The 13,972-nt window shown below is 42.7% G+C and overlaps 1 protein-coding gene across 4 annotated transcripts in view; it reads left to right on the forward strand.

The window, feature by feature from the left end:
• Positions 1 to 13,972, forward strand: part of MTUS2 (microtubule associated scaffold protein 2) — a 565,128-nt gene that overhangs the window by 241,114 nt on the left and 310,042 nt on the right. The gene's annotated exons all lie outside the window — the stretch shown is intronic.

A 13,972-nucleotide genomic window follows, 5' to 3' on the forward strand; every position in this document is an offset into this window, starting at 1 on the left:
ATCTACCTTTGCTGGTGATAGGTTTTCCGCCCGGGAGGGAGGAGAAAAGACCAAAACTTGATCAAAGGAGTTTTAGTGCGAGCCCGGGTGCAGCCCCCGCCTGGGAAGGGGCGCGGCTAATACAGCAGGGAGGCGGGAAGCCGGGCAAGGCCGGCGGGGGGCTCGTCCTCTAGCTTGGGTGCGGGGCTAAGTGGGGAGTTGGGCGCTTTTTATTGGCGGGGTTTAAAAGTTAGAAGCTGCTGCCCTAGGGTTGTAGCTGCTGGGAGAGTGGGTGTTGGGTAAGGGGAGCTTATTTCAAGGTCACAGCGGCTGGAGGGCGAGAGGGGTCCTGCCACTGCTGCCTGCGCTGGGCTGAGCTCATGGGTTTCCGGGAAATCAGGAGTGCGGGAAGCGAGGAGTAGGCCACTCATGGGGGAAACGTTCTGCCTAACAGTTGGGATTTTAAATAATCATCTACTGACAAAAAAATAACTGATTTGGTATCATCGTCTTTTCAGTTAAGGGAAATTAATGTACTGATTAAAAAATGTAATTACTCTTACAGTCTAGGAAATGACTTCTGTAAAAACAGATTCTAGAGGGTCTTTTGCTGCTTGGATTCTAGGTAAGAAGTCAAAGAAAGATACTAGAACGGATGTGACTACATTGTGCAATCATGAAACGTATTATGTATTAAATATTAGCTGAAAAAATACCTTTTTGTGATTACCTATAATACTTTCAGATTAGTGGAGCACTTGACTGGATTTCTAAAGGTTAACTAAATGATGTTAAAAATAGAAAAGCACAACTGAGTTCATCCTAGTCTGTGCCCATAAAAGTCCCCATTGGCTGAGAGGATCCCACCCAGGTTTCCTGAGACCGACGCTGTAGATTGGATTTTAAAGGAAGAGTTCGTAGCCTCCAGAAAAAGTCACAGTGGCCACTGTCCCTAAAGAAGGTCTGGAGGCTGCTCCGCTCTGCCAAGCCTTTGATGGCTGGATCCCATCTTATCTGTGTCAACTTCAAAGCCATTCTTTTTGGGTCTGAAGACCGTGATATCTTGGACTCTGGCTAGCCGGGGGCGCTTAGAGGCTTCAGTGGGGAGCGCTGGTTGGAAGGGATTATAATGAAGTGAAATCAAGTTGGAGGAGAGAGAGGGGAGAAGAGAGATGAGATTTTTTTTTTTTCTTCAATTTCCTTTGTCTAACCTTGCGGTTTCTCTGTCCTTCTTGGATTTATAGAAATGTGATGAGCATTTGTACCTTTACAGTTCTAAATTTTGACCTACTTGGTTATTCATAAAAGTAATGCATCACGTCTTCCTTCATCCTGATGTGCTCTTAAGCTTTTAAGAGGTGACCTGCTCCCCTGGTTTCCTGGAGGGAGGAGCTGCGGCTCAGACACTGCTTGCACAGAAGATTCACTTCAGGATGCCCTGGCAATGAGGGATGACATCCTTGCATAACAGTTGTCTCAAAATCTGAAGCATGACTATAGTAAAGAACTATTTGCAAAAGCATAATCCTTATTTTTAGATATGTGCATTTTAACGTCTGAAGATTTTGAAATAGGGGAGCACCTATAGGTCTTCATTTTAGTGACACAATTTCCAACAGTAGGCTTCTCTTTTAGAAAGAGCCTGAAATAAGCATTTCCCCTCTTTTCAAGGAAGCGGTTAAGGTTTTGATTTCTTAAAACAACAAAACTATTAAGCTCCAGTAAGTTGAGCCATGCCTCCGTGGGAGCAGCTTTTGCTAAGAGAGTTGGCAGGTGTGGAAGGAATAATTCCAGGTGTATTGGGGGCATTTCTTCTCACCTGTGCTTCAGAGTGTGCTTTGGAAGGGACACCTGAGCGCACAGGGGAGCCAGGCGCTGTTATGAGCCAGAGAAAGTAACTTCTCACTTAAAGGCTTCCTATTGAAAAGTAATGTTTGCTCTATTCAGAATTGTTTTCTATTTTTAAAAAACAATAGTTTAGAATTGTTTGCAATGATCTGCCTCCTTCTAAGTGTAAGACTTGTACTTCACTAATAAACCACAGTAAAACCTCACACCTATGAAGATTGTCTGAGTACCATTAGCCAGAGGTGATGTCAAGAAAACTTTTGTTTGTATTCTTTAGTGAAGTGATGCTGCTTTGATGGCAGGGATTAAGTAAAATATGCAATGTGATGCAGCTCCTGGGAGAGCCGAAAACCCAGGAGCAAAGCATTTCTGGTTCACCTTTCATGGAAAGAGCCAACGTGATGTCAGAGTCGGCTCTTTTTTTTCTTCTGGGGAAGTTGCTCTTTGTTCAGAGTACATGTCTGCATTGACTGTGGCTATGCTCTATTTGGGATACAGTATATATATTATATTTATATAGTATATATTTGGGGTATTCGGTACCTAGTAATGCTTCTTGGGCCACCTGTCCTATGCCTCCTCTGTGCTGTTTCCCCGGGCCCTGAGGGGTATGTGATGGTGGTGTTGGTGGAGAGGGTGCCCCATGCAGCTCCCCGAAGTGGGGTGGCAGTGCCACCTGTAACTCACCTGTCCTGTGCAGAATCTGCCGTCTACACTGGGCTCGGACCCCGTGCCGATCACTCAGCCCCACTGGGCAGAGGTTTGTCCTGGCTAAGTCCAGTGCCCTTCTATGTCCTTTTCCTTTTGCACAAGGATTTGCAAAGGAAGCAGACACAGGGGATCGGATTAAGTTCATGGTTCCCTTGAGCTTGGAGGGTCTTAACCACCCAGCTGAACCTCCTCATCTTATAGAGGAGCACACTGAAACCAGAATAAGTCCTGGGTCAGCGCTTCTTTTTTAAAGCTGCCATTGATGGTGAAAAAACACTCGTGATAGAAATGTCTTTCCTTTCTCTGAGCAAAGCAGATCTCAGCATTAGAGCTGCCTTGAGAAGCCCTCAGGCCAACCCCCTCTCCCCGGTCCCCTCAGCCAGTCCCTGTGTGCAGATTTTAAGTGATAGGGGCAAGTCACAAGCAGGGAACCCAGCTCTGTGCCTGGAGCTCTTGCTGTCAGGAAGCAGACGCTGTGCCTGTGTGTGGGTTCAGGCTGCCTCCTTGCAGTCCTGACTAGTAATCACAGTTCTTCCGGATTAAGGTAGACTCTTTATCTTCCCCATGCTTGAGATGGTCCTAGAGTGGTAGTGGGCAGCTCCCTCCCCTCCTTTACATGTTTGTCATATGAAGGTTTCTCATAATATTTTTATTGAGAAATAGCCACACGCATACAGTCAAACCATCCTATACAGAGGCTCACAATATCATCCCATAGTTGTGTATGCTTCACCACGATCATTTCTAGAACATTTGCATCACTCCTGAAAAAGAAAGAAAGAGAAGAAAGAAGAACTCATACATCCCATACTTCCTACCTCTCCCTCTCATTGATCCATAATATTTCAATCTACCCAATTTTTGCCCTTTGTCCCTCCTATTATTTATTTATTTATTTATTCATTTTATCTCATCTGTCCATACCCTGGATAAAGGAGCATCAGACATAAGGTTTTCACAATCACATAGTCACATTGTAAAGGTTATATCTTTATACAGTCGTCTTCGATAATCAAGGCTACTGGAACCCAGTTCCACATGTTCAGGTACTTCCCTCTAGCAAGGTTTTGAGATTGGTCCATTTAGAAACTCAAATTATAGTAGTGACTGGTAGGTTTTTCTTTTTCGAGACTTAAATCTAGGGGCAACAATAATTTTCTAAATTAAAATCATAGTATTTGAGCACTTGTGTTCATTCTAATCCAGTGTATAGCTCAAAATCCTTTTACAATGTTCAGATAAGGAAAAAAATCCCCAATATGTCTTAAGTGATAGAAACTTAAAGAGAAAAGCAATTATTGTAATATTTACTGTTGGTAACTTACTATAACCTAGTACCCCTTCTTGTCAGGCTAATCAGTAATTAGGTGTAGACTTGATTTTCTCAGCAGGAAGGTAAGTGTTTTTAAAGTCAAAACATTTGGGTATAGGGGGTAGTGTTTTGGTTGAAATGGCAGAGTAGGGCATTCCAAGAATCCTCCACTGAAAAACCTAATAGCTGGTGCAAAACATCTGAATCAACTTTTTTGGGACTGTGGATTCTAATCAAACACTTAAAGCAACCAGGCAGTGCTTAATGAAGAAAAAGGCAGTGAAAATTCATTGAGGGTATTATGGAATTTGTCTCACCTGCCCACCATCTCCCACCCTCCAGCTCGGTGAAGGCTATGGAGACAGCAGTCCATGTTCCTGGTGCAGCTTTTGATGCTGGTGCTGGGCCAGGGTCTGGGGGTGGGGGGAATTGGTGGTTGGGTCAGTTCTGACCTTGTTTTAGAAAGAATTGTGGACCTGTGTTTTGACTTGTCTGGGAACGGTATCATGGTTTCCAATTTTTTTCACCATTGCCCCCTCCCTGAGGCTTGAGTGGCTTTCTAGGTGATGTCAGAAGTATTTAAAGACAGCAACTACCCACCAGGGCAAGAGACAGTGGAGGGGTGAGGAGCAGATGTACCCAAAAGCCTGGAAAGGAGGAGGGTAATGAGTAGACTCCTTGGAATAATAAGGGCTTTTAAGGGCTATTGAGTGCAGTGCGCTCTCCAGGTCTGGTATATGCTCAGGGAAGACCTGAGAGGACCCTAGATGTGGGCTCCTTTGGCTCTATGAAAGCAGGAGGTGAAGGCTAAGGCAGAGTTGTGGATGAACTGGTTAAATGTTGAAGAAGTGCCCCAGCTCAAAGCCAACCTGCAAAAGCCTAAGAGTTCTTTACTTTTATTTTTGGTGCCAAGCATTTGAGGAAATCTGTTCGGTTACTGGCTGACTGCTGAAATAACAGAACAGAGATTTTGGTTATTACACACAATAAGGAATTCAGTCTTTGCAAAAAAAAGTTTGAAAAAGTCACTAAGCAAAAAGATAACGGCAATTCTGAACAAGCAACAAAAGCAAACTCTGGAGAGGGGAGAGAATTTGATTCCCAGAGTTATCACATTATAACATTCAAAATATCCGATTTTTAATAATAAGTTACAAGGCAGGTAAAGAAATGGAAAAGAATGGCCCATTCACAGGCAAAAGTAAATAGGGCAGAAACCATCCGTAAGGAGGCTCAGCCGTTAGATTTAGTAAACAGAGACCTAAGAAGGAAACCAGAGGAGTGCTATAACACCACATAGGGACTTTCAGTAAAGAGATTGAAATTATAAAAATGAAACAGAAATTCTAGAGCTTGAAAAGTACAATATCTGAGATGAAAAACTCATTAGAGGATCTCAACAGCGGATTCAAGTGAGCAGAAGGGATGGTGGATGAACCTGGAGATGACTTGGCCTCAGTTCTCTCCCCACCTCCCCTGTGCCACCCCCTGACATCATCCACTAGCCAACTAGAAATGTTCACATTTCCCTTTGGGTGCTTTGTGTTTCCTGTCTTTATGTCTTGGTTTAAACCATTCATCTCTGCAGTGGCAGTGCCCTCCCACCATTTCTGTCTTCAGAGTCTATCCTTTCCAAGTACACATCACATGCCACTTCTTCTAAAAAGCTTTCCTACACCTTAGGACTACGCAGAGACCTCTTTCTCCCGGGAAGTCCTAGAGCTCTTGGCTCATATCATTTGTGGTTTGTTGCATACTATCTCGTTTAGTTATTTCATTTTTTGACCTATTTTTTTTCCTATAAAGTTTAAGCTCCTTGAGCATATTGGTTATATCTCTTAATAATTCTGGTATCCTTCAGACTGCCTAGCACTGTCCTTTACACTAGGTAACTTCAATAGAAATGTTTTCTCTTAGAAGAGTGTGGAAAAAGAGAGACCTATGAGAGTAACTTTGGTGGCTTTCAGGGGCATTTTGAGATGGGGACTTATTTTCACTGAATTTACAGGTGTGACAGTGGCAAAGTTCGAACCGTAGTTTTCAAAATTTTCTGGGATCATTAATATGTTGCTTTCATTGATTGTGGCATTCCTACAGATAACCTATAAAACTCAATGAGGAGCAAATATAAGTCACTGAAACTATAATTATATTTAGAGATAAATCATCATGTAGACTGATCTAATTGTCCCACAAATGTACAATAACCTATATAACCCCTCATACATAATTAGTCATTTCAAAAGGAGTGGGCTAAAATTCTATTGTTGTGGCTATTTGAGAGAATTTCAAAGTTTCCAAAACTAGATGTCTTGGTTGGAGAGATTAGATATTCTCATTAAGTTCTAGAGTTTTATTTCTTGTTTTTTTTTTTGCACGGGCAGGCACCGGGAATCAAACCCGGGTCTCCGGCATGGCAGGCAAGAACTCTACCTGCTAAGCCACCGTGGCCCGCCTAGGGTTTTATTTCTTGTTTAATACTTGAACAAGTAAATATTCTGTTAATTACTTAATAGAATTTGGGTTCTGGGGATAATGTGAGGTGGGAAATATCCTTTCTGGAAGTTTAAAATGAAAACGGGTTAAAATGAAAGCTTTTTGCAAAACCAACTTCAGCATTTATAATCATGAATACTATAAGATACATTTACATACATAACACACTTGATTTTCTACATCTGAGGTGCATTTTAAATAAGATCAAGAGTTGGCAAGAAGTGTTAATAACATCTACAGAAACAGCCATTAACCTAAATCATGTTCATTGACAAAGAGGCATTCATTATTTATTCATGGAAAAAGGAGCTGAAAGTGACTTGTGCGATCGGATTTCAGAGATGCCATTGCCTATTTGAAACTGAGCCTTATTAAAGGGTTTGTTCGTTCCCTTTGACAACTCTAGGGAAATGAGCAGGTCCGCCTGGGGATGGTATTAGTAGTAAATGCGATTTGTTTTGCTTTGTTTTTAAGAAAGTTAACCATTTATGGTTGAAAGTAAGTTAAAGTGAAAAGTTGAGTGTATTACTCAGAGTTCTCCAGGCAAACAGAACTGATTTCTAGGACTTGACTTATGTGAAGATGGGCAAGTCCTAATTCTACAGGGCAAGCTGCAAATTGGGAACTCCAGTGAAAGTTTTTGGTGAATTTCCCAGGGGCAGCGGGCTGGCTGAAGTAGAGATGTAAATTCTTCCTGCAAAAATCATCAGTTCCCCTTGTAAGGCCTTCATCTGATTAGATGAGACTCGCATCGTTTTTTTGAAGGCAGTTGATTGTAGATGTAATCAGCCATAGATGCAATCAACTTACTGATTACTGAAATCCATAAAATAGCCTCATAGTAACAATCAGGCCAGTGCTTGCTGGACCAAACAACTGGACACCATAAACTAGCTAAGTTTGCACATCACATTGAGTATAGTGCTTTTTATTGTTCGCATGGGCAGGCACTGGAATCGAACCTGGGTCTCTGGCTTGCCTGCTGAGCCACTGTGGCCTGCCCTCAGTGCTTTTATTTGTAGTAAATATAACCTCTACTTTAGCCATCTCATTATTCTTGTCTGTCTTGTTTCAAAGATCAGATTGTCCTTCCGCTCTACCCCAATCCTGCCCTCAGGCAGCCTCTACTATGTGGGAGCATCCTACCCAGGGCAGGGATTACTTAGTCCTTGCCCTAGGGAAGCTTAGCATCCACTGGAGAGATGAGGATATGCAAACTAAAGCATGCCGGGAGATGTTAGCCTGGCTAATAGAAGATGGCACAGCCTGGGGCAGTGGGCAGAGAGGCACAAGGAGGAGGGTTGGGACTGGCTGGCTCAGCACTGTTGCATCACATCTTCAGATTTTATCATTCCTAATATTTATTTTCCCATGCTTGCTTTAAATAATGGCAATTTGTGGATTTGCTTTAAAATACTCCAGCAAAGAGAAAAACTGGAAGGAGGCAGGGTAAATGTTTTGATAATTCTTGATGCTTGGTGATGGAACCCTGAAGAGTTCATTACACTTTTTACTTTAAACTTTTTGGGTATGTTTTAAAAATTTCCATAATAAGGGGTTAAAATCCTACCTCTCGGTTTGGGGCATTTCTTCTTAGGAGACAAGATGGCATAGTGGTTCAGGACATGGACTTTGGAAGTAGACTGTCTGGGTGGGCATCCAGCCTCTGCCCTTGATTAGCTCTGTGACTTTGGACAAGTTATTTAAACTCTCTGTGCCTCTACGTCCTCCCTGTAAAATAAAAATAATAATAGTACCTACCTGATAGGGTCGATGGGAATGCTAAATGGAATTAATATATGTAAAGTACTTAAAACGGGGCCTGGCACAATTATAATGTTTCTGCACCTGTTTCCATCCATTGGCTATTTGCAATGAATTCTAGGTTGAGAAGCCTTCAGAGGCTCCGTGGGGTAGACCCACGGTGGGTTCATGATGTCTGGTGTGTGGTAAGGAGGGTGGTCGTCTAGACAGTTTCTAAGATTGTGAGATGACATTTGTTCCTGTTCTGAAGTTTTGTAATCACTCTCACATGTACAGTGCATGCCTCTCTGAGCACTAATCTAAACATAAATCATTTATAAGACATTCAGGTGGCAGTTCTAGTAGTTGACGAGTTAGTTTTCATGGGAATCTCTTACTTTAGGACTATAAGCTTGTGTTTGAGTGTTTATAAAGTACAGGTAAGGAAAGCCATATTTTGATTTCTTTATAGGAAGTGCTCTGCTATGCCCTTAATTTATTTTCCTTTAAGAGAATACATTCTGTTGGGTTCTTTTAAATGAAACATATTTATGCAAGGTGATTAATTTGAAGCACATTAAACTTAGCTGATGGCTTTTAAAATCTGGGCTCAGAATAGGCACTGAGAATTGGATCTGATTTTATTTATGTGCCTTTCCAATGTCTGTAGGGAAAAAAAATGGGAACACTTGTTTCTGCAGTGTGAAAGGGCTTCACACAGCTTCCCGTTTTGCTAGAGTCTAATTTCCATTGTACCAGAGTTTTAGACTTCATCAGACATCTCAACATAATTTGGGTGGGTAGGGAAAAGAGAAGTGTGAAAATAAAAACTCAAATAAGCTGCTGATTTTCTCTGGAAATGAGTAAGTCAAACAAATATCACTGATGGATTTAAATATCTATTTCCCTGGGATCTGTAGTGAAGTAATTTAACGTATTCTTTATAGGGAAAAAATAGAATCATTTCTACTGAAGCCTGCTGTTAATTTCCCCATTATTCCCACACATTTAGTTCTTTCTCTTTTTCTTTTCTTTCCTTCCTTCCCACACATTTTCAAAGGAGAACATAGCTTTTCTGAGGATTATTCAACAATGCCTATAAATGAAAATAGTTTCTTTATTGCTAAAGTAACACCTAGTTTATCCCCTGTGGACAAAACTGTTAGAAATTGTCTTCCAAAGTGTTTATATAAGTGCTGTATTCTAGAATGTTCTAGCTCATTCAAGATGTTTAATGAAGAATGTGCTATACTTGTACACATAATTTGCATTGAAATGAGCACTTTAGGTGATAGAATTTTCTTTGGGAATGCTAGTTAAGCTCACTGGACTCACGTTTTTTATTTTAAAGTTGGGAGGGATTAGACTTAATGAATGGATTGTTTTTGGCTCTGAAGACTTAGGATTCTGAGACTTTATCCTATAGAAAAAATATAGAACCATTCTTTTGAATGGTGAGTAATCATAACTGCATTCTAGGAAAATTAAAGGATAATAGTGAGCAAAGTGTTTGAAATAGGGAAACTGGGGGTGAGAGACTGCAGTTCTTACAATTAGAGATGGTTCCTCTTCTGCCTCAGACTTTATTTTTATTATTCTTCCCCTACGTAATTAGAAGGGAATTTCAGGTTATGAACAGAGAGCAGCCCAAGGGTTTTACTGCCTATTTGTCCTATAAATACAGGACAATGAGCTTCCTGGAAGTCACCTTCACAGCCCTGCCCCCAAATGCTGGACATTTCAGGGCCACAGCAGAGGTGGGGAGGAGATGAGGGGAAGCTTTCACAGCTTTATTGCCTGTATCTTAGCAGAAACAATAGGTCACAGGTCACATTCTGCCCCAACTCGAACTCCTCTTGAGACAGTGGTAGCGAAGAAATATTAAAAAGCAAGCTAGCGTAACCTTAGACCAGTATTGACTTCTCACAGGAACTTTGTCCCAGAATATGCTGTTGTGCCTTGTATTAGTTAGGGTTCTCTGGAGAAATGGAATCAAGAGGGAACACCCACAAATATAAAATTTATAAAAATGTCTCACGTGACTGCGGGAACGCAGAGTCCAAAATCCGCAGGGCAGGCTGTGAAGCCGATGATTCTGATGGAGGGTCTGGACAAACTCCACAGGAGAGGCTGACCAGCCAAAACAGGAAGAACCTGTCTCTTCTGAATCCTCTTTAAAAGGCTTCCAGTGATCAGATTAAGCACTACTCATTGGAGAAGACACTCCCCTTTGGCTGATTACAAATGGAATCAGCTGTGGATGCAGCTGACATGCTCATGATTTAATTCTATGAAATGTCCTCATCGCATCAGACAGGCCAGCACTTGCCCAACCAGATAAACAGGTACCACCACTTGGCCAAGTTGACACATGAACCTGATCATGACAGTACACCCCTTGTCAATTTGGCAGCTATACATACCACCTTAAACCGTACCTAATTTCTAAATAAAAAACAATAAAACACATTTTTTCTTTCACCTAACAATACTCAACTGTTCTGCATATAACTGGAAACACATTAAATCTCTCCAGAAGAGGGGGCAAATCCTTGGATAATATTCATTCTTAAACTTGATATCTTACAACTTAAATAGTATAAAATGAACAAAACAGCATTACAGTCCTCATTTCTGTAACTGATCACATGGTCGAAGATTATATTTATCACTACCTTCTTCCACTACCCATTCCATGTTCCCTTTACCCTCTCCAAGCACTTCAGGTGGCTGTGGTTCTTTGCCTGGTGGGGTGACCCAAACCCTTCTTCCTGAAGTTTCAGCCCCAATGGTAGTCCTGCCTGGATTGGGTTGTTGCAGTTTTCCATTGATTTTAATCACAGGGTATGGTAGTACTAAAAGACACCCTAGGGGATCTCCTATTTTCTAAGAAAACTCTTCTTTACCTCCATTATGTAGTTGCAGTCCTACTTCCTTCTGATAGTCAGGTTCAGTCACCCCAGACAATAACATACTCCCCTTCTTGGCTTGTTGATCCAGTGGCATAAGTAGCCCAAAGTGACCTGGTGGCAGTCTTAGACTCCAGTTCAATGGAAACGTTGTTGTTTCTCCTGGTGGAAGCACTCCCCATTTTGGAACTAAAATCTGTAGACCAGCAGAGCTCAGGGTTGCAGGGACAGAAAGCAAAAATCTTCCTAGTGGATCACTAGGGGTAATAGTGAGTGGTGCCACTCCCATTTCCACCCCTTGGTTCCCAGACCCATGAATCCTGGCTATGGGAGAGACAGCACCATACAGCGGACGCTGATTCAGAGCATATACAACTTCCTGGAGAATATTACCCCAGCCTGTCAAGGTATTGCCACCTAGTTGGCACCATAATTGAGTTTTCAAAGGGCCATTCCACCGTTCTATCAATCCAGCTGCTTCTAGATGATGGGGAACATGGTAAAACCAGAGAATTCTATGAACATGTGCCCGTTGTCGCACTTCATTTGCTGTAAAGTGTGTTCCTTGATCAGAAGCAATGCTGTGTGGAATACCATGACGATGGGTAAGGCATTCTGTATGCCCACAGACGGTAGTTTTGGCAGAAGCACTGCATGCACGGAAAGCAAACCCATATCAAGAGTGTGTGTCTGTTCCAGTTAGAACAAATCACTGCCCCTTCCATGAAGGGAATGGTCCAATGTAATCAATCTGCCACCTTGGTCTGCCACCTAGCTGGCTAGTCACCTCGGGGAATAGTGCCATATTGGAGGCTTAGTATAGGTCTCTGCTGCTGGCAGATTGGGCACTCAGCAGTGGCTATAGTCAAGTCAGCCTTGGTGAGTGGAAGTCCATGTTGCTGAGCCCATGCATAACCTCCATCCCTACCACCATGACCACTTTGTTCATGAGCCCATTGGGCAATGACAGGAGTTGCTGGGGAAAGAGGCTGACTGGTATCCACTAAGATGATGAAAGGGTCATCTTATCCACTTGATTATTAAAATCTTCCTCTGCTGAAGTCACCTCTGGTGTGTATTCACATGGGACACATGTTTTTAACCCACTGAGAAAGGGCTGTCCACATACCTCTTCCCCAGATCTCTTTGTCACCAATTTTCCAATATGGTCTTTCCAAGTCCCTGACCATCCAGCCAAACCATTAGCAACAGCCCATGATTCAGTATACAAACACACCTCTGGCCAGTTTTCCTTCCAAGCAAAATGAACAATCAGGTGCACTGCTTGAAGTTCCACCCACTGGGAAGATTTCCCCTCACCACTGTCCTTCAATGACACCCCAGAAAGGGGTTGTAATGCTGCAGCTGTCCACTTTCAGGTGGTACCTGCATATCATGCTGAACCATCTTTAAACCAGGCCTGAGTTTTCTCTTCCTCAATCAATTCACTGTAAGGAACTCCCCAAGAGGGCATAGCTCTGGTCTAGGAAAAAGAAGGTAATGTGGCAGGAGTGGAGACCATGGGCATTTGGGCCACTTCTTCATGTAACTTACTTGTGCCTTCAGGACCTGCTCTGGCTCTATCTTGTATATACCATTTCCATTTTACAATAGAGTGCTGCTGTGCAGGCCCAACTTTATGGCTTGGTGGGTCAGACAACACCCAACTCATGATAGGCAACTCAGGTCTCATGGTAACTTGGTGGCGCATGGTTAAGCGTTCAGTCTCTACTAAGGCCCAGTAGCAGGCCAAAATCCATTTCTCAAAAGAAGAGTGGTTATCTGCAGCAGATGGTAAGACTTTGCTCCAAAATCCTAAGGGTCTGCATTGTGATTCTCCTACAAGGGCCTGCCAAAGGCTCCAGACAGCATCTCTGTTTGCCGCTTTCAGCACCATTGGATCTCCTGGATCATATGGCCCAAATGGCAGAGAAGCTTGAACAGCAGCCTGGACCTGTTCTAGAGCCTCCTCTTGTTCAGGTCCCCACTCAAAATTAGCAGCTTTTCTGGTCACTTGATAAATGGGCCAGAGTAGCACATCCAAATGAGGAATATGTTGTCACCTAAATCCAAAAAGACCAACTAGGCTTTGTGCCTCTTTTTGTTTGTAGGAGGGGCCAGATGCAGCAACTTCTCCTTCAGCTTAGAAGGGATATCTTGACATGCCCCACACCACTGGACACCTAGAAATTTCACTGAGGTGGAAGGCCCCTGTATTTTTGTTGGATTTATCTCCCATCCTCCGACATGCAAATGCCTTACCAATAAGTCTAGTGTCGTTGCTACTTCTTGCTCACTAGGTCCAGTCAACATGATATCATCAATAAAATGGACCAGTGTGATGTCTTGTGGGAGGGAGAAACGATCAAGGTCCCTGCGAACAAGATTATGACATAGGGCTGGAGAGGTGATATACCCCTGAGGTAGGATAGTGAAAGTATATTGCTGACCTTGCCAGCTGAAAGCAAACTGTTTCTGGTGGTCCTTACTAATAGCTATTGAGAAAAAAGCAATTTCCAGATCAATAGCTGCATAGCAGGTACCAGGGAATATATTGATTTGCTTAAGCAATGATACCACATCTGGAACAGCAACCACAATTGGAGTTACCACCTGGCTGAGTTTACGATAATCCACTGTCATCCTCCAAGACCCATCTGTTTTCTGCACAGGCCAGATAGGACAGTTGAATGGGGATGTGGTGGGAATCACCATCCCTGCATCTTTCAAGTCCTTAAGAGTGGCAGTAATCTCTGCAATCCCTCGAGGAATCCGGTATTGCTTCTGATTTACTATTTTGCTTGGTAGGGGCAGTTCTAGTGGCTTCCACTTGGCCTTTCCCACCATAATAGCCCTCACTGTACGAGTTAGAGAGCCAATGTGGGGATTCTGCCAGTTGCTCAGTATGTGAATTATATATTCCGGAACTGGGGCAATAATTACAGAATGAGTCCGGGGGCCCAGTAGACCCACT

This window comes from Tamandua tetradactyla, chromosome 4, assembly GCF_023851605.1.
Source record: "Tamandua tetradactyla isolate mTamTet1 chromosome 4, mTamTet1.pri, whole genome shotgun sequence".
In the NCBI taxonomy this organism is placed as follows: Eukaryota; Metazoa; Chordata; class Mammalia; order Pilosa; family Myrmecophagidae; genus Tamandua; species Tamandua tetradactyla.